This window comes from Crocuta crocuta, unplaced genomic scaffold, assembly GCF_008692635.1.
Source record: "Crocuta crocuta isolate KB4526 unplaced genomic scaffold, BGI_CrCroc_1.0 scaffold266, whole genome shotgun sequence".
Classification (NCBI taxonomy): domain Eukaryota; kingdom Metazoa; phylum Chordata; class Mammalia; order Carnivora; family Hyaenidae; genus Crocuta; species Crocuta crocuta.
Window position 1 is genome coordinate 521,437 of NW_027531005.1, and position 15,864 is coordinate 537,300.

The following is a 15,864-nucleotide window of genomic DNA, read 5'->3' on the forward strand; positions in this document are numbered from 1 at the left end:
CTCTGCCAGAGGACCCATTCCTCAACCAAGCATCTCCATATTCAACTGCCAGCCAGCTTTGAATGTGGTAGCCACAGAGCTAATGCCACAGAATCAATACATCCGTACAAGTGACTTTCACAAAATCTATAGCAATTCGTATGTAATAAAATCAAGAGTGTTTGATATAAATCTTTAGCTTCACTACTAATTCTTACATTTTTACCCTTTCTGTACCTAAAACCAGGACTTTCTGCTTCCTATCAATCATGCCTCGCCTGACTTTGCCTAAAATTCCATCACTGTTTTATCCCACACCACTGATTTTTTCCTCCACATTCCATTTTTTTCCTCTGACCAGCTAAGAATTCATTGATGTGATTCTGTAGGTTCATTCCTCACCCCGCTACCCTGATGTGCTTTTCTAAAACCTCCCAAGATTTAGTCTGGAAAATTCACAATCTGTATTTAAAATATTCATGAAATAACTATTATATTTGTAAATGAATTACCAAAATATTTTCAAAAAGTCTATTTCTGAGTGTTGGGAAAATGTATACTTTTTATGTTATTCCTTTTACTATCTATATTTTTAATACTTTGCTTATATTTTATAAGGAAAAATAAAATAAAACTTCCAATCAATCTTAAGGCCTCTGTATATTTCCCCTTGCCCAATTCCCAAGGCCTCATTTGAGTTTTGTTCTGCTTTTGCTGTATTTTTTCTTTTTTTAAAATGTTTGTTTTTGAGACAGCACAAGCAGAGAGAGGAGGAACAGAGGATCCAAAGCAGGCTCTGCACTGACAGCAGCAAGCCTGATGTGGGGCATAAACTCACAAACCATGAGATCATGACCTGAGCAGAAGTCGAACACTCAACTGAGTGAGCCACCTAGGCACCCCTGCTTTTGCTATATTTTTCAGAAACTTCATTTCTTGAAAGAGAGGAAAGTAGCTTCTGAAAATCTGCATATTGCCTCTTTTCCTTTAATCATATAACATGCTTGCCTGGTAAAGAGCTTTAATATAAAAAAAGATAGATTTTTATAGCTACAAGTCCAACATAGAATAGGACATTGAACAAGATTTTAGTTTGTCCCATTATATCACTGCTAAAATTTTAACTATAAACAATTCAGAAAGCTCATTTTAAGTAACAGCTTCTACCTCCCCTCTCTTATTTTCTCAGAACTGCTAAAAAGAAGCAAGACTGAAAACGTTTATCTTTTCCCTTCCCCTTCACGCAAGGGATCATGGCTATTGCCAAATATCAGACAACAGAGAGAAAGAAAAAGCCAAAGGAATAAAAAAAAAAAATCTAACAAATGGACAATGGCTTTTGAATGATGGAAAAGTCACCTTATGTGGCATTTGATGTCACACAGGTCTTCAGGCTAAACAACAAATTACTGAACTATGAGAAGCCGTTTCTCTGTGTCCCTTCCCAGACCCTACAAACAGTAGACAAATGAGTCCCCAAATTCAAGAATTTGGAGGTTTTAATTCATCCTCCAAGTATGGGCCTCTGTTGCCCTTCCAAAAATGAAGAATCTCAACATGTAAACTAAAGTGAAATGTCATTCTGATGTCACCGCAATGGTCCATGCAGACTTTGATTCCTTTGAGTCCTTCAAACCCACGTAGTACAGGACCCTTTCCACACATCCACGCCATGGAGACAAAAGTGTTATTTCCACTCCTTAACCTCCCTGCAAACACAGCTCTCCATAGCAAGCCAAAGTCCTTCTACCCAAAATTCTCTCTCTCTCTCTTTCTCTCTCTCTCTCACACACACACACACACACACACACACGTGCATGTTGCTTGTGGGTTCTGACTCTCATTTAAAAATTTGATATTTGTTTTAACACCACAGCCTGCATACCCAGAATTGCTCTACTCTGTACTCGTTCAATCAATTCTAATTTTTCCAGATCATTTAAATCCTTTCTATTGTCTTACTCTTGCTGAATAACAATCACTCTGTCTGTACTGTCATCGTTTAGTGCCTGAATATGAAAGTCTTTTCTGACAAAAATTTTCCATCTTTTCTGTCTTCGCATCATGGCACTGCATGGCACGCTCCAGCGCCCTGACTACCATGGGACCCCCAATCAGATTCAAACATGTCTACCTAAAAGTGACATGGCCAATAAGATTTTCTAATGAAATCAGACTCCCTACACTGATTGCTTTGTTTTCATTCCCCAGCAATGAAATATCACTGTGTGCTTACATAAGTGGAACTGTACCTCGAGTATTTCTATGCAAATTAGAAGAAGTACTTGCTGATGTGCACACATGCGCAGAAACACACACACACACAGACTTGTAATGAGGTAAGTGTGTGGTAGGAGCGGATCAGAGGGAGTTAGATGACTGAAGAGAGGATATATTGATTCCAGATGACTATGTCAATGTAAAGTGTGAGGGACTCACCTCAGAACCCCGTCAAACTTCATTGTAAAGAATAATACCTTCCAATATTGTACCATCACGGACACTCCTATTTTCCTTCTCGCTTTTCCTCACTATGCATATCTACACAGCAAATCTCTCAGTGGTAATTGTGAGCTGACTGTTACTCAGCTAGGATAGTCATATATCTCATGTTCATGTATAAGTTGCAACCACACCATTAGATAGTTATTATTTTCCTGTTTTAGTGAGACGATAAAGACACAGGACTGCTGTGACTTAGCTGTGACTATATTCCTCTACGTACACCACAGATCCAGACAAGCAGCCCCTCTCATTTGGCTATAGTTCTCATCATGTTCTGGTGACCATTCCTTCCAGTTGCTCACAAACTGAAGAGAGGTATGGGAGCTTCTGGCTTTTGTTAGTCTTAGATGCTCCATCAATGCTTGTCAAATCTCTTAGCTCTGCCTGTTCTTCTTCATTAATAAATATCCTCTTTATTAAACTCTCCTCATTAACCAAGTCAAAGAAGCAGAGACTTTATTGAACAGCACAAAGGTAAACATTAAGAAAGATGATACAATCAACTAAAAGATGGATAGAGAAGATGAAGAGGAAGGAAGGGAAAAAGGAAACACCCTAATTTTTTAAAAATATATTTTATTTATTTTTGAGAGAGAGAGAGAGAGACAGCATGAGCAGGGAAGATACAGAGAGAGAGGGAGACACAGAATCCAAAGACAGGCTCCAGGCTCTGAGCTAGCTGTCAGCACAGAGCCCGATGCGGGGCTCAAACCCACGAACCGTGAGATCATGACCTGAGCTGAAGTCAGACGCTTAACCGACTGAGCCACCCAGGCGCCCTGGAAACACCCTAATTTTATCACTTCCAGTAAGGCATCAATGGAGACAATCTAAAACCAAGCATTAAAGCTTTTTTATAGAGTTGTAAGGATAATTTCTCGAGCAAAAGCAAAAATACACATACACAACACAGTCTGAACAAATAGGCCATACGGTGACACAAGTTTTTAAAGGACAAAGGGTAACTTAAGACAAAATGGGACCAAACATATTTGTCATATGACAATGTACCGAACTTGACAGCACAAAAAGAAGTTTATACGAATCACAAAGCCTTCTGTTGGCCCAAGAATATCACAAAGCCAGCCCAGATTTGGTGGCGGGGAAGTCACTTTATCCACTGATAAGAACGGCAAAGTCTCATTGCAAATCATGTAGATAGAGACAGAGGGGAACAGTTAAGGTCACTGCCCCATCAATCTACCACGTAACTCATTCACCAAATTGTTTTCCAAAAGAAGTAACAATTTACCTTCCCTCCACACTGTCAGAAGTGATTTCACTACAGAGGATATTTTGTTTTCTTTGGGGTTTTTGTTGTTTTTTTATAGGTTTGTTTTTGTAATCTTGTTCATTTTCGTTTTGCACTTTTATTGGAAGGTATATTTCTAAGAATTTTCTCTTTTCATTGATTTCTAAATATTAATTTGTGCTTATCTATACTACTAAGTTCTCTTATTGTTTGAGTAGTTTTCAAACATGGATTTTCCAAGCACATGGTCATATCATCAGAAAATAATTTTACACCTCCCTTCTAAAGTTTTCCTCTCAAGCCCAATGTTTTATATCTCCATCCAATTGTATAAGCTAATATTCCCCAGAACATTGTTAATAATAATGATGTTAATGCAGATATTTGCTTTATTGCTGACTTTAAAGAAGATGTTTCTAATGCTTCTTAATTAAGAACTTTCTGGCTTTGGTATGAGATGGATATATTTTAGCATCTTAAAAGATTTAACAACTTCTCATAACCCAGTAGTTCCTAAAGTGCAGGACTGTAATGTGTTTTAGAATCATTCATGGATAACTCTTAGGGGCGAAATATCAGAAAATAACCTCCTTCTTGAAATCAATCCTCAGAAAATAATCTCAATTTACAAAAGAATCCTATACAAAGATTTCTAGCACTGTGTAAATTGTAAGAGGCCAACCTAGGGCCATAAAGTATAGGTATGACTCAATGAACCAATGGTTAATGATGCCACCAACCAGAGGTAATACAAAAGTCATTAAGACATAAGAAATATGTAATGTTCGTTATTAAATTAAAAATATAAATTACATTGTTAAGCATAAATCCACAAAAATGCATACTTTTAAAAAGTGTGCACAGAAAATACAGCACATGGACAATTGTGTAGCTTTAAATAATGGAGCTATGTCTAATCTTTTTTCCTACCTTTCTGTAGTTTGAAACTCCAATAAGAATTAGAAAATAAACAGTAAATAAGTAGTGAAATTTATTGACCGGCAGGGAACTCAATATCAACAAAGAGGCCAAGCACGGACACGACTCCGACACTATGAAGACACATGGATTTTAGATTCAAACAAAAAAAACGCAACCAATTGTGTGACAAATGGGACTGTCAGTCAATTCAGTCAGTTAACTCATTGGACTGATTTTTTTTTTTTTTCAAAATGAGCTGGTAAGAGCTATAGTAGAATTAGGCATGCTAAATACATATTTTGACCTTTCATACGCCCAGGTGTGAAACAAGGCTACAGAGAAGGGGATTCTTCTGCAACAGAAACTAGAGCCACGGTCACAGTGTCTGGTTGCGTCCATTTGGTCATATGGGGGAAGAGTGATATCAAGTGGATATGTTTACAGTCTCTTCCTTAAATGTATAAACATACCTCCATTTAATTGACCACTTCTTCCTCTCCCACCCCATATACTAGAATTATATAATATAAGCTCTATATTTCTGTCTTTTTCTCTTAGTTCTATTGATCTTTGAGGGGTAATTTATCATGGTAAGGGCTGGAAGTACAGCAAAGACTTGTCTCACGACTTACCTCAAGAGGATGCTTCAAAGCTCCTCCATGGTTACCATTGCTCTAGCTTCAGAGTTCCAGAGGGAATCCAGGAAGTGGCAGGATGTTTGTCCATTCCCATCTCTCACATTGCAGTGGAGTCCATTCTTTGTTCTTATTTCTCTCTCAGTTTTATTCCCTTTATAACAGGTTGCACCTAAATAATGAAAATCATTCCATTTAAAAATGATTAAAAATAATTATTCAGTCAAGATAGGTTGCTCAGCAGTCTGTCCCACATCTGCTTGTGTCTGCCATTCTTGCTCCTTAAACCAAATTCTTCAAAGATGTTTCCTGATAAACCTTCTAGGTCTCCTGCTCCCATTTTCATTTTAACATTGCTCTTAATATTGGCAGCTTATCTGTCTACTGTCTTTCACCTGAATACTTTTATAAATTAGTCAGTGCTTTTCATATTAATAAGCTGACAGCTTTTTCCACGTATAACACTTTGCTGACATGAGCATAACTTTGATTTGATGTTGACGGACAAATCAGTACCATCGGTGGATTTCCAAATGGACTTCTTCACAGAAACATCACTCGGTGATAGCCATGAAGTAACTGGTGTGATTGACTTTGTGTCAGTAAACTTCAACCACTGACCCAGGCAGGACTTTAAGATACTTGATAATCATCAACTATTTAATAAAAATATCTAACATTGACATGCCATTTACAGCATACTTTCACATTTATACCTTATTCCATCTTTCAAATGACCCTGATAGTGATGTATTGTTGTTGCTAGCAGCAGATGAGAGCAAGAGAACCCAAGGTCAAAAGAGGTTGAGTAGCTGCTTTCCAAAGTCAGTTAATGAAGGGCAGAAAAGACATTATTGTTCAATCAAATTCTTATCATCATAGATGGGCAGTAACACCTTCTCCCATAAAGTAAATCTGCTGAATTTTAATAACAACAACATGATCCTGCTACTGTATTTACACTGAAGCAAGGCTACTGACTGGCCTTCTATTAAGATTTTTAATTCATTCTTCTAATCTGTTTTGTATATGTGCTGTGTTTGCATAGTTGAGATCAAACTATATGGATATGTCGCTTACTTTGTTTTCATTTAAACTATAACATGGGTTCTTTACAAACATAATTTTAAATGTATCCATACTTGTTCACCTCATTTCACTTAATTATATCCTCACTGTTAATCATTCAAGCCTCTTGCAAATGCATGCATGGGTGTGTTTCCAGCATCGTTTTTATGCATGAGGCATTTCATCTTCCTTTCTTAGATAAATTTCTATCAGTGAATGGAAGGCTACTAATATTTTTTATATTCTCAATACACTTTGGAATGCTTTCCAAATGCTGTGTGATTTACATTCCCGCAGTAGTATATGAGAAAATACCCTTGCCAGTATTAAATAATTTACATTTTACAATTTTAGATACGTTCATAGTCAAGCATAGTATTTTAGTGTTTTAATTTTTTAACATTTTTAAAAAATGTTTGTTTATTTTGAGAGAGACAGAGAGACAGAGCACCAGTAGGGGAGAGGCCGACAGAGAGGGGGACACAGAATCTGAAGCAGGATCCAGGCTCTGAGCTGTCAGCACAGAGCCTGACATGGGGCCTGAACTCATGAACCATGGGATCATGACCTGAGCTGAAGTCAGATGTTTAACCAACTGAACCATCCAAGCACCCCAGTATTTTAGTGTTTTAATTGACACTTTATTTACTCATGATTTAAAATTTTCCCACTTTCAGCTGCTTAGCCGTTTGTATTTCCACTATTATAAATTGTTTGTTGACCACTTACTTTTTGAAATCTTAGTGTCTTAATGTAAATATGCAGCTTATTCATATGTGTCTTGCAAAAGTTTTGTATATTAAACATTTTAGCCTTTTCTTTTTAATATATATTATAAATATTCCCCAAATTTGTAGGGTGCTTAGTAAATTGGTCTTTAATCTTGAGCAACAGTTTTAAAAAACACATTTAATTATAGTGAAATCTACTATCATTGCCAAAGTAATTTCTTTCTTTACTTTTCAAAATAGAAGATGCCATGTGGATATTCATAAGTATTTGTTTGTTTCTGGTCTTTAATGGTTTGACATTTTATTAAATCTATTACTTTAAAAATTTCACTGAATATATTCTAGTGCTATTAACTTGCATTAATCATTTAATAACTGATATTGATTAATCAACAGTTTTAGTATGATTTATTGAATGACACACAGCTCTTTGATTGCTTTGTGATGTTTAATCATCATAAAATCATCCTTCATATTAAAAAGTCTTTTTCTGGTTCATTTATTTTGTCATTTTTGTTTAGTTTAGTGCCATTTTATAATTTAAATTATTATAGTATTATAAAGAAATTAATATCTGAAGAATCTATTCCTGTTCTTTACTTTCATTTTCAAATATTCTTATTTTATTCACACCTTCAGGAAAATGTTTGTTCCACCTTCCTTCACATTTTCAAACTCTATGAAAATCCAAAAATATGAAGTAATTTGTTGAGTTATGTATTTTCTCTGGGAACCCTCTCATGCTTCTCAGTAAGTTTTGCAGGATTCTTTCTTAGATTTTGCTAATATCTACTACCTTTTTCTTGAAAACATGAAAAGAAAAAGAAAGACTTGATCTGGGACTTTGTGGTGTATTTAATTTCTAAATTTAACTAGTCTTTTACCATGAAAGTAATACATGGATGTAGATGAAAGATGCAAACAGTACAAAATCTTTTTCAATCTCACCTCACAGGTGTGATTACTATTTTTTTAATGTTTATATATCTTAGAGACAGAGAGAGAGAAAGAGAGAGAGAGAGAGAAAGAGAGAGAGAGAGAGAGCACGCACACGTGAGCTGGGGAGAAAGGAAAGAGAAGGAGATAGAAAATCCGAAGCAGACTCCAGGCTCTGCACTGTCAGCATAAAACCCAACGCTGGGCTTTAACCCGTGAACCAGAAGATCATGACCTGAGCCAAAGTCAGATCCTCAACTGACAGAGCCATCCAGGTACCCCTAGATGTGATTACTATTAAACATTTGTAAGTATCACACCCAAAATTTTCTACACACACACACATTTTGGAAGCCTTGCGTACATGCGGTTGTCATTTTGATTTTCTCATTTTGCAATATGCTTTGCTGATTTTTTTAAAAAGTATTAAATTGATTTCTATTAGTTTCTTTTTCATTTTTGTGCACATATGAGAAATTCATGAATCTGAAATACAGCATTATTGGGTGAAAGGATAGGTACATTTAAAAATTTTGCAATACTCTATCAACCTACCCTCCAAAGAATCTCTGCCAGTTTTGTACCCTCCAAAACAACGCAAGAAAGATAGTCTATATCTTCCACAACAATGTATATTACAAACACTATACTGAACTATTTTAATTTGCTTCCCTTTGATAGTGATTTTGAGCCTCTTTCAAAAGAATATAAGGCATCTGTATTTCTTTTTCTGTGAAACTTCATCATGTGTTTTGCCAATTATTTCCATTGAGTAGCTTATCCAGTTCTTAATAGTAAGAACATAAATGAGGTTTTAATGATTATTAAGTACCTGTGTGAGTTTGGCTTTTGATTTTATTACATGTTTTTGAGTGAATTTTTAAAATTTTAGTTAAAATGCAGCTATCATTTTATTTACAGTTTCTGAGTTCTGTGATTCAGGAATGCTATACTCATAACAATACTATTCTTTGACTTAATCTTCTTTAAGTCATTTTATAGTTTCATTTTATTTTACTGAATATTATGCCATTTCTCAGGTGAGGAGAATACAGCAATAATTTGCCTGAGGTCACAGAGCTATGAGTGATAAAACCAGGAAGTGAGTCCAGTTTGCTTGACACCAGGGTTTAATCAGTACAATATGTCTATTCATGTCCTAAGGCCAAATGTATTTAATTACTGTTGGTTTCTTATCATCACATTACTTTTATTTTTAAAGAGGTTTTCTGACTATTTTCTCAGGATTATTTTTTCAGTGCATATGGAAACAAACTGTCAAATTCCATCCAACACCCCACCACACTGCATCTCCCCAGACTGCAAAATTCAGCATCATCACACTGAACGTCTATGTTAATGTACAAGAATTTGAACTCTTTACAATACTCAGTTTTCCAATCTGAGAAAATATCTTTCCATTTACTCAAATCTTCTTTTTTGTCCCTGAGTAAAATTTTCTTTACATACATTCAATAAATTTCTTGACAATTTTTGTTTCCATTTTTCCTACTGTCAGTGTGCTCTTTGATTTCATTACGTTTTCTGATCGCTATTTTGTATACTGAAATGTGTTAATCTTTAACATTAATGTTTTTGTGATTCATCTTGCTAAATCCTTTTATTATTTAAGGTAGTTTTTCATTACAATCTCTCCAGTTTTCCATATAAATTATCATTTCATCTGCCAATAGCAAGAGTTGCCTGTTTCATTAGAATGTTTGTATTTCTCATTTTGATGAAATTCTTTAGAGTTTCCAAAAAATATTAAATTTTACAGGTTCTAGTGAGCACGATTGTCTTGTTCCTGACTTTAATGAGAATTCTTCAAGTGTTTTATTAGTTTAGATTTTTAAGAGCAAGTTTTTCATAGAATCCTGTAAATTTGGGTTTTATTTTTACACATATGTAAATAGAGACATTTCCAAAGAAATTTGCATTTCTCCAGGAGAGATATATCTATATAATTTTTTAAAGTATGTATTTAAAACTCAATGCTCTCTCACTTGTAGCAAAAGATAATACTTTTAGATTGTCATAGTTCCCAGCATTTTTTAATCTAAATTGTCTCTAAATTATTATTTTGAGGAATTGATTTTGGTCCCATAGGGCTGGTTAGCACTTGAATACTGTGTGATATTCCTATATTAAAACTTAATAAAAGGTTCAGAACAATTTAACTTTGTACTCACTTTGGTCTTTTATCACCTCTTTGAAGAATTTTTATTAAAATTATTTTAGAGTAAATAATTAATTTCACACATCCTGGACAAGACTTCTCAAGTTATCCTGAGCTATTTCTTTTTTAAAAAGAGTGTAGGTTAGAAGTCAGAAGATATGAATATGAAGTCTTTGAAAGACAATCTGCTGGCAATTTTTTTAGCATTAAAATTTTGGTCCTGGGTTTCAATCACTGTAAGAAAAATGATGAACAAATGAAAGGTTCTTTGTTTAAAAGTTAAAAGTTATTGCTGGGATAGGAGCATGTGTACCCCAATGTTTATAGCAGCACTTTCAACCATAGCCAAATTATGGAAAGAGCCTAAAGGTCCATCAACTGATGAATGGATAAAGAAAATGTGGTATTAATGAAATCCTGCCATTTGCAGCAACATGGATGGAACTGGAAGGTATTATGCTGAGTGAAATAAATCAGAGGACAGATACCATGTTTTCACTCATATGTGGTTCTTGAGAAACTGAACAGAAGGCCATGGGGGAAGGGAAGGGGAATAAAACAGACACAAACAGAGAGGGAAGCTAACCACAAGAGACTATTAAATACAGAGAACAAAGGGAAGATAGGAGGGTGGGGGAGAGGGGAAATGGATGATGGGCATTGAGGAGGGTACTTGCTGGAATGAGCACTGGGTGTTGTATGTAAGCCAATTTGACAACAAATTATATTTATTTTAAAAAAAGAAATGAAAAAATGTACTTCAAAGAAAAAAAAGTTATTGCTAGGTCACCTACCTGAGTGGCTCAGTTGGATAAGCATCCAACTCTTGATTTCAGCTCAGGTCATGATCTCGAGTTTCATGGGATCAAGCCCCACATCGGGCTCCATGCAGCGAGGAGACAGTGAGAGAGCAAGCTCTCTGGTGTCTTTTCTTATACTCTTCTCTCTTTTTTTTTTTTTTAATAGTTTATTGTCAAATTAGTTTCCACATAACACTCAGTGCTCATCCCCACNCACAATTCAACATGGCGTCCCAGCCCTGGACCCCTCTCAAAATTCATGTCCTTCTCACATGCAAAATATTCATTTCTTCCCAACAGCCCAAAAGCCTTAACTTGTTCCAGCATCAGCTCTAAAATCTAGTGTCTAAATCCCCTCCCAAATCATCTAAATCAAATGCNCAGCTGTCAGCACAGAGTCTGACCTGGGGCTGGAATTCATGAGCTGTGAGATCATGACCTGAGCAAAGTCCAATGCTTAACCAACTGAGCCACCCAGGTATCCTTGGTGTCTCTTCTTATAAAGGTTCCATCATGAACACCCTACCTCACAACTTCATCTAAACCCAATTATCTCCCCGAAGTCCCCATCTCCAAAAACCATCATACAAATGGGGGGCACAAATGGGGGGCACAATCATACAAATTGGGGGGGGCACAATTCAACATGGCGTCCCAGCCCTGGACCCCTCTCAAAATTCATGTCCTTCTCACATGCAAAATATTCATTTCTTCCCAACAGCCCAAAAGCCTTAACTTGTTCCAGCATCAGCTCTAAAATCTAGTGTCTAAATCCCCTCCCAAATCATCTAAATCAAATGCGGGTTAAGACTAAAGGTACAATTGATCCTGAGGCAAAATTCATGTCTAGCTGTGAACTTCTGAAAGCAGACAAATTATGTGCTCCCCAAATACAGTAGTGAGACAAGCATGGGATAGACGTTCCCATTCCCAGAGGGAGAAATCAGAAGGAAGAAAGAGGAAGAGGTTCCAAGAAAGCAGGTTCAAAGGCTACCAAGGCAAATTGTTGTGTTTTTTTTTAGTTTTATTTTTAATGTTTTGTTTATTTTTGAGACAGAGTGAGACGCAGTGTGAGCAGGGGAGGGGCAGAGAGAGAGGGAGACACAGAATCCAAAGCCGGCTCCAGGCTCTGAGCTGTCAGCACAGAGCCCAATGTGGGGCTCAAACTCATGAACTTTGAGATCATGATCTGAGGTGAAGTCAGGCATTTCACCACCCAGGGACTGAGCCATACAGGGGCTCCCAATGCAAATGCTACTAGATTAGGTTTGCAAATAAGCCTCTTTGGCTCCGTGTCCCACCTTCCAACAAACATCAGCCCCATAGCTTACTGTACCCAAATCTGTGTTAGTCAAGGTTCCCCAGAGAAACATATAAATATACGATGATATATTTAAATAAATACATTTATTTTTAAAAAAGAAATGGGGGCGCCTGGGTGGCTTAGTCAGTTAAACGTCTGACTTTCGCTTAGGTCATGATCTCGCGGTTCGTGGGTTCGAGCCCCGCGTCCGGCTCTGTGCTGANTTGATTTATGCTCAGGTCATGATATATATATATCATCATATATTTATATATATATGTGTGTGTATATATGTACATTTATATGTAATAAATATATTATATATATATATATAAAGTCAGAAGCTGGAGATCCAGGAGAGCTGATGGTGTAGTTATAGTCTGAGTCTGAGTCCAAAGGCCTTACAACCAGGACGGTGAATCGGCAGCCTGTCTGAAAGCTGCCAGGCTTGAGACCCAAGCAGAACATTTTTTCAGTTCAGTTCATTCCCGAAGGTAGGAAAAGACCAATGTCCTAGATCAAACAACCAGGGAGCCTATTATTCAGGCTTTCAGGTCCCTTCAGATATTCCACTGATTGGATGAGGCCCACCCACATTGAGGAGAGCAATTTGCTTGACTCAGTCTACCAATGCAAATGCTAATCTTACCCAGAAACACCCTTAAGACACACCCAGAAAAAAAATGTGTGGCCAACTGTCTGGGCACCCCATGGCCCAGTTAACACATAAAATTAACCATCGCAGTGTTCTTCCTGATTTGTGATTTTCTTCTGACCACAAAGACTCAATCAAGACAAATATCCCCCACAGCTTCTCATCTTAGAAATGCCTGTCTCTGTCTGAGACTTGCTGCGTTCAAGAACAACATACTATGCCTGTGAGGGCTGTTTGAACATCTCTTGATAAAAAGCAAAATGTTTCAATTTTCTGTCATGGAGAAACAGCTGTGGTATGTTAATTAATAGCCGTGTTATGGGAAAATGTTACATAAATTGATATTTCAAGTAAACCTCCCATTCTTTTTATTGACCTTCTAAGGGAAAATTTCTCCTTTAGGGTCTCTGGCTGGGCCTAAGAATGAAACTGACCTAAGCAGGAGAAAAGCATAGACATTTCATTCTGTGGTTTTGATATGTCCATGGACAAGTGAACGGCACAAAGAATCAGAGCCAAAGACTTCCAAAGAGAATAGACAAAGTGTAGTAAATTGTGAAAACATGACAAGACTAAGGGTTTTGGTGGGTGGCAGCTAACTATGGGAAAGTAACTCGGAAGATAAAAGTTAAACAAAACTGGGGCACCTGGGTGGCTCAGTCGGTTAAGCGTCCGACTTCGACTCAGGTCATGATTTCACAGTTCATGGGTTTGAGCCCCATGTCGGACTCTGTGCTGACAGCTCAGAGCCCAGAGCCTGCTTCAGATTCTGTATCTCCCTCTCTCTCTGACCCTCCCCTGTTCACACTCTTTCTCTCTCAGAAATAAATAAAAACATTAAAAAAAAATTTTTTTTTAAGTTAAACAAAGCCTGTTTCTACAAGTTTCTTGGCCTTGACTCCCTGTCTTGGTGATAAGAATGTTTTCCTTCCTCCTCATCCTGGTTGGATACCTTGCACATGGGAGTTTAACCTCCTGCTTTCTGGAAGAAAAAGGAAAGTCAGAATGCTTTCCATGTATCTGCTGTTTTTCAAGTGCTTTCCATTAAAAATAATTGACGTGTGGGGCACCTGGGTGGCTCAGTTGGTTACGTGTCCGACTTTGGCTCAGGTCACAGTCTTGCAGTTCATGGGTTCAAGCCCCACGTCAGGCTCTGTGCTGACAGCTCAGAGCCTGGAACCTGCTTCAGATTCTGTGTCTCCCTCTCTCTCTGCCCCTCCCCTACTCACTCTCTGCCTCTCTCTCTCTCTCAAAAATAAACATTAAAAAAAATTTTTTTTAAATAACTGACATGTCAGTATGGCATATTTTGGGGTGTCTTGCTCTGAACCCCTATCATCTCTATTAACATCTTCCCACAAAAGAAAATTCTACTATAAAACATTGAAACAAAAACTTACCATTTTACAACATTAAGCCAACCATTAGACTGAGAATATTATATTGTTTCATATGAGAAATGATAGCAGTTTTATGTTGTGGAAAAAGATCTGTCCTAAGAATCAGACATTCTGGGTTCAAATGTCCTTGAAAAAGTTCCTTACCTTATCTGATCTTGCCTTCCTTGTCTTTGAAATGGGGACAGGGCTGTTCTGAGGATGAAATGAGACCATGTATAGGAAAGTCTTTTGTGTATTCTGTTTTTAAAATACATTCACATATAGCTTTCAGGATATTTTATTTTAGAGAAGTTTTGAAATTATCCTGCCAAGTTAGAGTTTATGTTACAAATGTTCATATCTGCTGTCTCCTGTCCTTATGTACAGGAGAGATAATTTCCCAATGCAGTTGCAAATTTGTGTAATGAGTTTTCATCTGTCTGTTCATTCCTCTGGCAATTCATTAAACAGACACAGGCACACACATATATACACACACATATGCACACACTCACCACACACATGGCAGGGGTGGTGAGGTGTTAGCAAGTATTATGAACTAAAACAGCTATAATCCAGGGCCTTGAACCGCTTACCGTCTAGTGGAGAAGGAAGATGTTAACCCAATAATCAAATAAATGTAAAATTGCAATGCAGGGATGGCCTGGGAAGAGGGTTTCAGGAGTCTGGAAGATCAGGAAGAGTTTCTTTTGAAAAAGGGACACTTAAACCAAGACTTGTCTGCCAAATGAACAGGAATTGATGGAGAAAAATACTAGAGACAAGAGCTGTTCAGTCTCAGGTAACAGCTTGAGGTTGGAGCACAGCCAATATGCAGGACAGAACAATGGTCAGAAGGTTTGGAACAAACAAAGCTTGAATGGGGAATGAAATCAGGTTAAGTGGTCATTAAGGGCCTATTTTAAAATTCATATTGGGAAGCCACAGGACAGGGAAGGAAGAATTAAGAAAATGCATTCGGTTGATCTTGCAAGGTTTGAAAAGTACTGAACTTTAGCGGCCCCTGGGTGGCTTAGTCAGTTGAGCCCTCAGATTTAGGCTCAGGTCATGATCTCACAGTTCGTGAGTTCAAGCCACCGCATCGGGCTCTGTGCTGACAGCTCGGAGCCTGGAGCCTGCTTCGGATTCTGTGTCTCCTTCTCTCTCTGCCTCCCCACCCAACCCCCACCCCTGCTCATGCTCTGTCTCTGTCTCTCAAAAATAAATAAAAATGCTAAAAAATAAGAAAAAGAAAAGTACTGAACTTAAAGACAAATTCAGGCTTATTTCCAGAGAGAGCATGGGGCAAAGATAAGCACTCAGTCCTCAGAAATACAGCAGAGGCCAAAGAAGAGTTATCCTAGGGGCCTTCCCTGGGTGCTCTCTGTCCTGTGTATATTGTCAGTGAACACAGGATTCCCTTGGCCAGAGATGGCTTACTGGAGTCGGAGAGAGGTCAGAGAACTGCAAAGAAACCCCACTGCTACCACACTGCTGTGCCACAGACCTGAGCAAGCAAAC